The 9,970-nt window shown below is 41.8% G+C and overlaps 1 non-coding gene across 1 annotated transcript; it reads right to left on the bottom strand.

The window, feature by feature from the left end:
• Positions 1 to 1,077: 1,077 nt before the first annotated feature.
• Positions 1,078 to 1,195, bottom strand: LOC134505521 (5S ribosomal RNA). The gene has a single exon (XR_010068730.1). It is a non-coding gene; the product is annotated as a 5S ribosomal RNA (ribosomal RNA).
• Between the last annotated feature and the right edge of the window lie 8,775 nt (positions 1,196 to 9,970).

Raw genomic sequence — 9,970 nt, 5'->3', positions numbered from 1 at the left:
CATCAGCTTTGTAAACCTAGAAGCTTTTCACAGAAGCTAGAAGATATTCTAAGAAAAGGTGTTTACTTCAGATTCATCACAGCATGATGCTGTCCAACCTCGTGTTTGCTTTACTCATGATCTCTCAGCAAATACTCCTCATTTATTAATTGTATGAACATATGATTGCCTCTGATTAGGAATATTTCTGGACCCCCCTGATGAATTTATGTGAAAGATTTTCTTGATGGAGCATGATGTTAAGGGTCTTGATCAAGCTGTTAACGTGCTACTGGGCCTGCAAATCCAGATGTTGACAACCATGGTTGGGTTTACATTAGATATTAAGATCTCCTGCTTAGAACATCTTTGTAATTTTTATCAGAAGATATGGGTTAATTTGCAAGGCAGGTAACTGTGGCCATCCTTGGCTTTAGACTTGTTGACTGAGGAAGCATGCTTGCTGTTAAACAAAATAGGCCAATCATGAGCACATTTCATTTTATAAATGTACACCGAGTTGCAAATACCATGTAGCTTCCTTTATATACTATCATACCAGGCCATGATGCGGTTTGTTTAGTTCTGACTTACCATTCGAAGGAACCCTGTCATTGTGGTTTGTAAACAGAGATTTATAACCTAATGTAATGTTTAAACCCAACAGAATTGTGGCTTAGTCAATAAAGCTCCCTTGATGTCTGAGTTCATATGTTGTCCAAAACCAAGCTTGCTTTACTGCATTTGTCTGGGTTCAAACATCCTAGTAAATCAGAAACTGGCTTCTAAACCACAGTGACTGGTTCAAACAAACCACATTATAATTCAGTGCAATACAAATGGAAACTTTCTATTGTTGCTCATAAAAGAATTAAGAAGTTGACATTAAACTCTTGCTTGGTTCAGGATCTCTGGCCCAATAGTACTTCTGCAAAATCCTTATGCAGTCTTCTCTCAGCGGTTGCAATGTATTTGATTGGGCCATAAAGTTTGAGACTACCACTAAGAGGCAGTTAAGAGAATCTTTTCTGTGTCTTTTTGCTGCTATCTAGTGGTCATCTGGATTTTTGCAGCCAAGATCTGGTAGCTCTACATTCAAGCCTACAGCACCCGGTATTCCCAGGCGGTCTCCCATCCAAGTACTAACCAGGCCTGACCCTGCTTAGCTTCTGAGACCAGATGAGATCAGGCATTTTCAGGCAGTATGGCTGTAAACTGGGAGTTCTACATTTAGAGTTTTCAGGAGAGGCCTACAGATTGCTAATGGATTCAGTAGGCTAGCCCAATGCTCTGTGGGCATCACTCTATGGCCATGCAGGAGCTTGATGCATTGGCTTGCATACACTTCATTGATCAGTGTAAAGAAGAAAATATTTTGCATATTCTAACAGCCTCGTGGGCACCTTCAGGATGAAGGGCATCCCAGACACATCACGGTGGTGCAGATAGCCACATTCCTTTTGACCACAGGAAGTTCACTCTGCAATGGAGAGGGAAGCAAATGGCCTTCAAAGAAATGCATTCAAAGAAAAAAAAATGGAACCATCTACAAAATGGTGAAACATTGATTAAAGAGGAGAGGAGTGGTTGATTCTTTCTCTTTTTTGTGTTGGCTGATTAAAGGGCTAGCTGTGTGTTTCCAATGCTGGAGAGTCATCAGACTTTAAAGAAGGGCAGAACCCACAATTTAACCTTATGGAAAGCTATTGTGATTACTTCAATATTTGGGAATGGAGGTTTTATCACGCATTATAACGAATGTCGTAGTCACCATCCAAGAGATGCCTGTAATATTCACTGGATGCAAATGTTGTAAAGGAACATAATGCTCACAACTTTCTCAGGGACAAATTACTTTGAATGCCCATGAAAAATAGGATGCCTTAGTAAAAAATAGGAAAAAGGGAGGGGATTCCCTGCCTTGTGCATATATTATGCCAAAGGAAAAAAAGATTGGGTTCAAAAAGCTGGATAGACCATTGATCTAGATTAGTCTTTGCAAGAGAATGGTGTAGTTGACTACGGAGTCTAAATGGGTAGTTTTGAGTTGGTGGGAAAAGAAAGAAGAGAGGAGAGAGAGAAGATATTTTATTTTATTTTATTTTATTCTTTTCATAGATCTCCTCTTTCTCTCAGCCTCAGACTGTCACTGCCGTTTTTCAAAAATATTAAGTTATGAGTTGAACTTTTTTTCTACCCAAAGCCTTTATTAGTAAAATTGGAATGAAAGGGCAGTTTATAACCCACCAGTAATTCCATCTTCTCATCAATCATCTTTCAATATTCCCCTTGATTCTTCAGGTTCTTGGTTGCCCTGGGAATGTCATTTTTGTATAATAGATGGACCTCCATTTTGCCCCTTCTTATTTCTATGTTCTCCTATATCAAATCCTTCTTCCATTCTAGGACAGGATAAAGGCCAAAGCAGGTAATAAATAAATCACATTTGTACATAAAGGTCTCTAATAAAGCAGGAGGCATAGAGAAGTCAGTGGGGAATTGCTCACTGTTCAAGCCTTTTATCCCAGTTCAAGCTTTTGATGCAGGAGTAGTATTATGATGGCCCATAGCTTTTAGCTGGCTGTGGATAAGCAGAAGTGATGATGACTTGTAGACCTAAGGTAGGTCATCTGCTGATCATAGTTACAGAACATATGAATGCTAAGATAGGAAAAGGAGGCTGCCACGTATATTAGATGGGAGTAAGTGTCAGCTTTACCAGGTAGACCAGGCAGGAAACATGACCAGAGGAGTTAATTCTACTTTATTGCAAAGCTACATTAACAGAATCTTGCAAGTCTCAACGTACAATTCTCCCCCCATCTCCTTTACAGCCCAAGAAACTAGGGAGGGTCCCTTCTGAGCCTCTTGCCCCACTCACTCTCCAGCTGGGGGCTAAGCCGTCTCTTATCTGGCCATTCCCTTGGCAGCATCTCTTCGCCCCATCTCCCAAGGTCTTTCCCACATACCATTACACTAGCTTCTTGGAGCTGTCTACATTATTACACATCATGAGGAACTGTAGCCTTCTGATTACTATGACTGAGAAAAAAACAGCTTCAAGCATTATATAAGGAGGCCAGCACTATGTGACTAGTTTCATCCTATTTGGGACTCCAACCTCAGGTCTTGATTGTTCAAGGGATGGTCAAATTTATATGTCATTCTGATAGCTTCAATATACCCCTTCTTGCAACTGCTGAGCGCCAGAACCTGGATAGCGTCTAAAGCCAACACACTGTATATAGTCATTGTGTTCAGTTCCCAGTAGAAGGTCTGAACCCCATAGAACATCTGGCTACCTACATCTGATTATTCAGGACTCATCAGATGTAGGTTGCCAGATGTTATTCTATGAGGTTCAAACCTTCTTCTGGGAATTGAATTCACAATGACTATATTCAGTGCCTGCCTCCCGGTGGCCAATGCAACTGAAAATAACATGCAGGATATGCATTGTGTAAAAACAGAGAAATTTCTCCCCTCTCCAAGAGGGACCGTGGAAGTCATGTAAAACCCCAGAATATGGGGGCACAGCCAAATGTAACATCTGTATCTCTGCTCTGAAAGCTTAAGGGAAGGTGGAATGCGTATATCATTCTGAAAGAAGCCTTGTGTAAAGTACATGAGCTACCAGGGATGGTATAAAGTTAGTCTTAGTCCGGTGCAAAGTGATGCAAGGGAAAATGTTGTCATTCTCTGCATTATTTTTCTTTTCTCTTGGCGAGGTGTTTGTTTTCAAGGGAGAGAGGTATAATTTTCTTAAGTGGCATGGGCATTGTGCTGTTAATAGGAGCTCTGGAAACAGTAAGGGAAAAAAGCCTTGCCAATTTGAGTAGGAACGTCTTCTTGGTTTTTCTACATAGCTTGAATTCTTCCAAAACCTCCTCCATTTATCCATCAGTAGTAAAATGTTAGATTTTTGAACCTCATTCCAGCTAAAAGAAATTAGGTTCATGCAAGGCGGGGGGGGGGGGGGGAGAGAAAGCAAAATTGAATCACCCGTGCTGTGCCATACGTTGTCGATTTGTCATCGTATTTCTTTATCATGCTTACTTAGGTGAACAAATGTTGCCAGCGGTTGGCTGGACATGTGTATTTGGTTCCATCCAAGCCAGGGTGCATTTTCAGAATGTGAACTGAACCGTAGGCTGTTGATGAAAACAGACTAGTTGGGAGGCCCCTGTGTGTGGTTTGAGCACACTATAGCTATACAAAGGGTCTATGATTTATACAGTAAGAGTCCTGGGTTAGCCATCACTGCAGTGGATTGATGATCAAATTGTGTACGTTTTCCTCGATTGATTTTACTCCTGACATCTCAGATTTTTTTCCCCCCCTTCCATCCCATTCTGCCCTTCTGACACATTCCAGCTCTGTTGGGGTAGAAACTGTTAATTGTTCCCAGTACAATGGAAGATGGGTCACAGTGTCTCTTCCCTTTTCCCCAAGTACATAATTTTAAGGCTGCAATTTTTGATTCACCTACTTGAGAGTAAATCAGGTTGGCAAATAGTGGTTGTTGGTTTTTTTGGAACCCCTTTGCAATGCAACAAGAATGCAGAAGTTGCAATTGCAGCAGGAGAAGAAAGACATGTGGTCTACCAAAAGTAGGCAGATAATTTTTTTCCATCCGTGATCTAAAGGTACTGTCTTGTGTTCTGTGTTTGGCTCCAAGCTGTGTGAGTATTTTAACAAATTTTGAACTGGAAAAGAATTTACACTCCTTTTGAGTTGATAAAATTTGATTTATGTTTAGGAGACAGAACTGAAAAAACACACCATCTTAATCTTACCCACTTTATAAATACCTTATTTTTTTCCCCTCCAGAGCTAGAGCAGCTGATTAGGGAAGAAATTAAATCAAACACAGTTAATGTGGTTTACATGCCATGCTCAGACACATTCTGAACTTTCCTTGGGATTATTTTTATTGGAATATTGGTGCATGTTTTAAGACTAAGCAAGGAGGAGGAGGTCCCCAATCCTCATTGCATGGTGCTTTTAAACCATATCTGAGTCAAATGCCACCAGACAAGTGGACAAAACAAATGTAGCATCAACAGTGCCCAACGTGGCCAATAATGATCATTGTCCATGCATGGCTGTGCTGACAGTTAAGCAGCCCTTGATCATTTATTCACCAAATCACAGTGAAACAAATGATAGCTTGGTGCAACACATGAAGCCAAGCTTATGGATCGCTTGCTTCCCCGATGAATGGTGTTGTTCTGTGTATGTGTGTTGCATGTGTAAGCTGTGCATGAATGACTTCAGCTTGAATAAAAATTTCCAGAAAATTGAGGAAAGAGAGGTGGGGAGGGGGGTTGACTTCTCCTTCCCCACCCTTCCTTGAAGTCAGAAGGCTCCTGTCTCTCATGACCAAGACGCCAGCAAGCTCGCTTTCCTGTTGGCTGCAGAATCTTGCTCAGAATTCTGAGCTTTTATGTGGGAGCCAATAGTCACACAGCATTCATCCAGAAACTATCATTATCGGTCCCTTCCTTTTCTCTGCTCCTTTCAACTCCAGTTCCCAGGATGGCTGAAGATATGCAGACATTCGAAGACAGTGGTTTCCTATAAAACTTTTTGGGTTTTATGCTTTGGAGGCAGGAATGTTTTTACTGAATCACAAAATCCCTTTCTAGACGTTCTCTACATCCATGGCATGGCTTTGATGGAAAGAAAAGGCTGAGATTCAGGCTCTGGAGCTCAGGAGAAGGAGGGGTAGGATGCTTTGTTAATGCCACCCACAGGTAGAAGTTTGTTCTGGGGGCAGAGAGGGTTCCTCTCAGCCCTCCCCATTTTTCTTTCTTTCTGCTTTTTCAAAACGGGACTTGGACATTTGGCAAGACACCACAAGAGCCAACGGTTCCAAATCCATTTTTTTTTCCCAATGCTGAGATTTACCTGAGAGGTAATATGCATATATTTAAGTCACACACACACACACACAGCCTTTTAGTATCTTTTCGTCAGATATCTTATACGATCATAAATATTGAACTTGGTAGCAACATCTCATGATGACATAAAGCAAAATGCAAAAGAGACAAGATGGTGGGGAGGACCTTAAATTGCAAGGATTCCTCCATCCATGCAGAATCTTGAGATGGACACCCATCTGAAATTCCTGGCAGACCTGTTAGCATTCCTCTGAACTTGAAGTGTAGGGAGAACACTGTCGGCCTTTCGAGGTAGACCAGACTTGAACACCAAAGTCATGAATACCAAAACTACTTTTATTATAGAGTTAACGGCTGCAGAATCTTTCAAGTCTGAATGTGCTTCCTGCCTCCCTGCCTTTATCTTCACGAGAACTAGGGAGGGTCATGTCTGAGACGCTTTCTCAAATTACATTTCTGCTTTTGGACTCATATTTCTCTTCTCTGAGAAATCTGCCTTAGCTGCAGCTCTTCCTCCTCTTCCTCACGGTTGTTCTGACAGCCCATTACAAACACAGAATGGCTTACAAGTCTGTGATCACTCTATGATTGAAAGCAGCATCTATCTATCTATCTATCTATCTATCTATCTATCTATCTATCTATCTATCTATCTATCTATCTATCACATTTCTCTGCCGCCCATCTCGTACACAACGACTCTGGGCGGCTTACAAATAAAATAGCGGTCAGTAAAAAACAATACAATACAAAATCAATACCATATAAATCTACTTAGTAAAGGTAAAGGTTTCCCTTGACGTAAAGTCCAGTCGAGTCCGACTCTAGGGGGCGGTGCTCATCTCCGTTTCTAAGCCTTGGAGCCGGCGTTGTCCATAGGACACTTCCGGGTCATGTGGCCAGCATGACGACTCGGAACGCCGTTACCTTCCCGCCGAAGCGGTACCAATTAATCTACTCACATTTGCATGTTTTCGAACTGCTAGGTGGGCAGGAGCTGGGACGAGCAACGGGAGCTCACCCCGCCGCGCAGTTTCGAACCACCGACCTTCCGATCAACAGCTCAGCGGTTTAACCCGCAGCGCCACCGCGTCCCTAAATCTACTTAAATAGCAATAAAAATATAAAAATATAAAATGTATAAAACAATATGCATTAAAAGAGCAACAGTCTAGCCCTGCTTTTCAGGCATAATTAGTTATGTTCGCCGCCTTGAGTTATTTATAAAAACATAATAAAAGCGGGGAAATAAATAAATAAATAAATAAATAAAGGATTTTGCTTTATGTAGTCTGGAAGCTGCTGCAGTTGGAATTTAGTTTCTCCTGTCAGGTATTGATTGAAGTCTGCAGGGAATACTACCCATAAAAAGGACATCCAACTGATTTAGCCCATGAAGTCAGGAGTGGGGGTGGGTGGATGTTCAAAAACATCAAGATGGTGGCTGTGACTGTGCAGTTGAAGCTCCTTCCCTTTTTACACATGTTGCATGTCCCACTGTGGTTTCTTTGAACACCCCCCACCTCCCACAGGACTCCCCAGATCAGGAATAATTATTCTATACTTCCCAATTGCCCACTTGGTTTTTCAGAGCCCTGCAGGGCTCTCTGAGATATTTATTTATTTATATTTCAAATTTCGTCACCGCCCATCTCCCTCAAAAGAATCATAAAGAGGTCCTGGGTCTCCCTCAAGAGGTCAAAATGGTCATAAAGTGGACCTGGGTCTCCTGGTGGGTAGATCTATACTCCAATTTGCCAATCAACTGATTGTTTCAGCAGTAAACCAGTGGGAAACTGCTAACACAAATAAATGCATGCATTCCGTGGCTGCTGATTCCTGGGGGAGGTTTGGGGGATTTTAATTTTACCCTTGCAAAACTTAAGTAGCTCAATATGCCACTTAACCCCCCCACCTCAAACCCTGGCTCAAAAAATGCAGAAAAGAAGAAACACAGAAGGTCTTCCTGCTATGGGTGACTTTGGGGGGTCCTCAAGGGGAACCTTGTGGCTGTCTCTGATCTGCTGTCTTATTGGCCTTGAGTCGCTTCCTTAGACAACAGCATTTTGCTACTGATACTGTTATAAACCTTAGCTGTAAAAAGTGGGGAGGCAGGGGGATTATGGGACGGTGTCATTTATATCTCCCTTAAAAAACCATTAGTGCATGAAATGTAGTAAACAAAAATAAAACTAATACAACAGTGACAGTACAATGAAAAAATATGTAAGTGATAAATTAAATTAAACCTGAAAGGGGGGGTTCCCTATACAGGTAGCCCTCGCTTAATAAACATTCGTTTAGTGATGGTTCAAACTTACATCAGTGCTGAAAAAAAGACTTATGACCGGTCCTCACACTTACAACTGTTTCAGTGTCCCTGTAGTCACGTGATCACAATTTGGGTGCTTGGTGACCAGTTTGCGTTTATGACCGTCGCAGCGTCCTGTGGTCACGTGATTGCTATTTTCGACCTTCCCTGCTGGGATCTGGCAAGCAAAACCAATGGGGAACTGTGTGACTCACTTAACAACCATGTGGTTCACTGAATGACCACAGTGACTCACTTAACGACCACCATTTGGGGAGTTGAAGTCCACACATCTTAAAGTTGCCAAGGTTGAGAAACACTGGTCTAGGTGATATGTTAAAGGACTGCATTATACACACACAAACACACCCCAAGAGCCTGGAAGAACAGTGGAATATAGAATTAAAAATGAAAACAAAAGGTGGAATATAAATTTAAGAACAAAGATTATTTCTTTAGTTACTAGATCTATAAGGCCACCCAACTCAAACAGTGTGGGTCTGGGTGGCATGCAACAAGAAACAAAACAGAACCCCCAAACCCATATAACTTTAGAGCACATCCAATATATAAATATAAGATACAACATTTAAAATGTATGAAATAAAAGGAAGAGGAGGAGTCAATGGGAAATAATCATATGTGTTGCACAAAGACAGAAAAATTTGGCAATACCTACGACAGAGGATTGGTTGGTGAAGATGACAGGACTCACTGAAATGGCCAACTGGCTTGTTTGATTAGAGAAAAGACAATACCTATGCTTATTGGTGACTGGAAACCCCATATGGACTTTTTGGGTAAGAAAAAGAAAAAAAATGAACTTATGATTTATGGTTTTGATGATTAGATGGGATAGATCATAGAAAGAAGAGAGTCACGATGTAACTTTAGAGAAAGAGGTCAATTTATAATAGGACTTAGAACTTCTATAAGAAGCTTTTAACTGCTCATAACTGCTGTAAAGAAGACTGGAAACCACTTTATATATTTCTTTTCTTTCTATTTTTCTGCTACTCTTTTTCTTCTTGCACCTTTAGTTTCTTCTTGCATTTCTTTTCGCTCTATTTTAGTTTGTATTAGTCTTATTCTTGTGTTTAAAATTTTCAGTAAAAGTATTTAAAAAACCTTTCTCACCCCTATGGCTGGTCTGTGTCTTCCTCAACCTCGGGTCCTCCACCAGAGGCCTGGGAATTTGAGGGCTCTGCGCAGGATCTCAGCTGTTCCTAGCCCTGCACTCTTCTGGACAGAGAGCTCTGATGTGGCTCCTGGGATCTGCTGGAGCCCCTCTCCCAGACTGGGGGTCACAGCCCTGAGTGCTCCTACCACCACTGGGACCACTTGGGCTTTCATTTTCCACATCCTCTCTAGTTCCTCCTTCAGGCCCTGGTACTGGAATGTCACTGCCACCCCCCTCCATTAAAGAGCAGAGCAGCTTTTTTATGCATACATGTACAGGACATGTATATATCAATAATCCTGTGTGTCAACTGGAATCCTGTGCAGCTGGATGGAGACAGGGCACCGGGAGACCCAAACAGGGATGGGAAGAGGCCAAACCCTTGTCTGGGGGTCCCAAAGTTTTCAAATTCAGCATAATTCAGTTAACCTCTCTGAAGCAGCAGCTAATCTCGAAAGTGGCTGTGCTTTTCCAGCTTCTTTGCACTTAAGACCAACTCTTCTCCCCAAATCACAAATGCAGTAATTAATTGGGAAGGATCAGGCAAGCCACTCGTCTTCCTTTCCAGAAAGACGGCAATTCTCCTGAGATAGC

This window comes from Candoia aspera, chromosome 14, assembly GCF_035149785.1.
Source record: "Candoia aspera isolate rCanAsp1 chromosome 14, rCanAsp1.hap2, whole genome shotgun sequence".
In the NCBI taxonomy this organism is placed as follows: Eukaryota; Metazoa; Chordata; class Lepidosauria; order Squamata; family Boidae; genus Candoia; species Candoia aspera.
The sequence above is the reverse complement of the archived record's forward strand: the minus strand, read 5'-3'. Positions and strand labels throughout refer to the sequence as shown.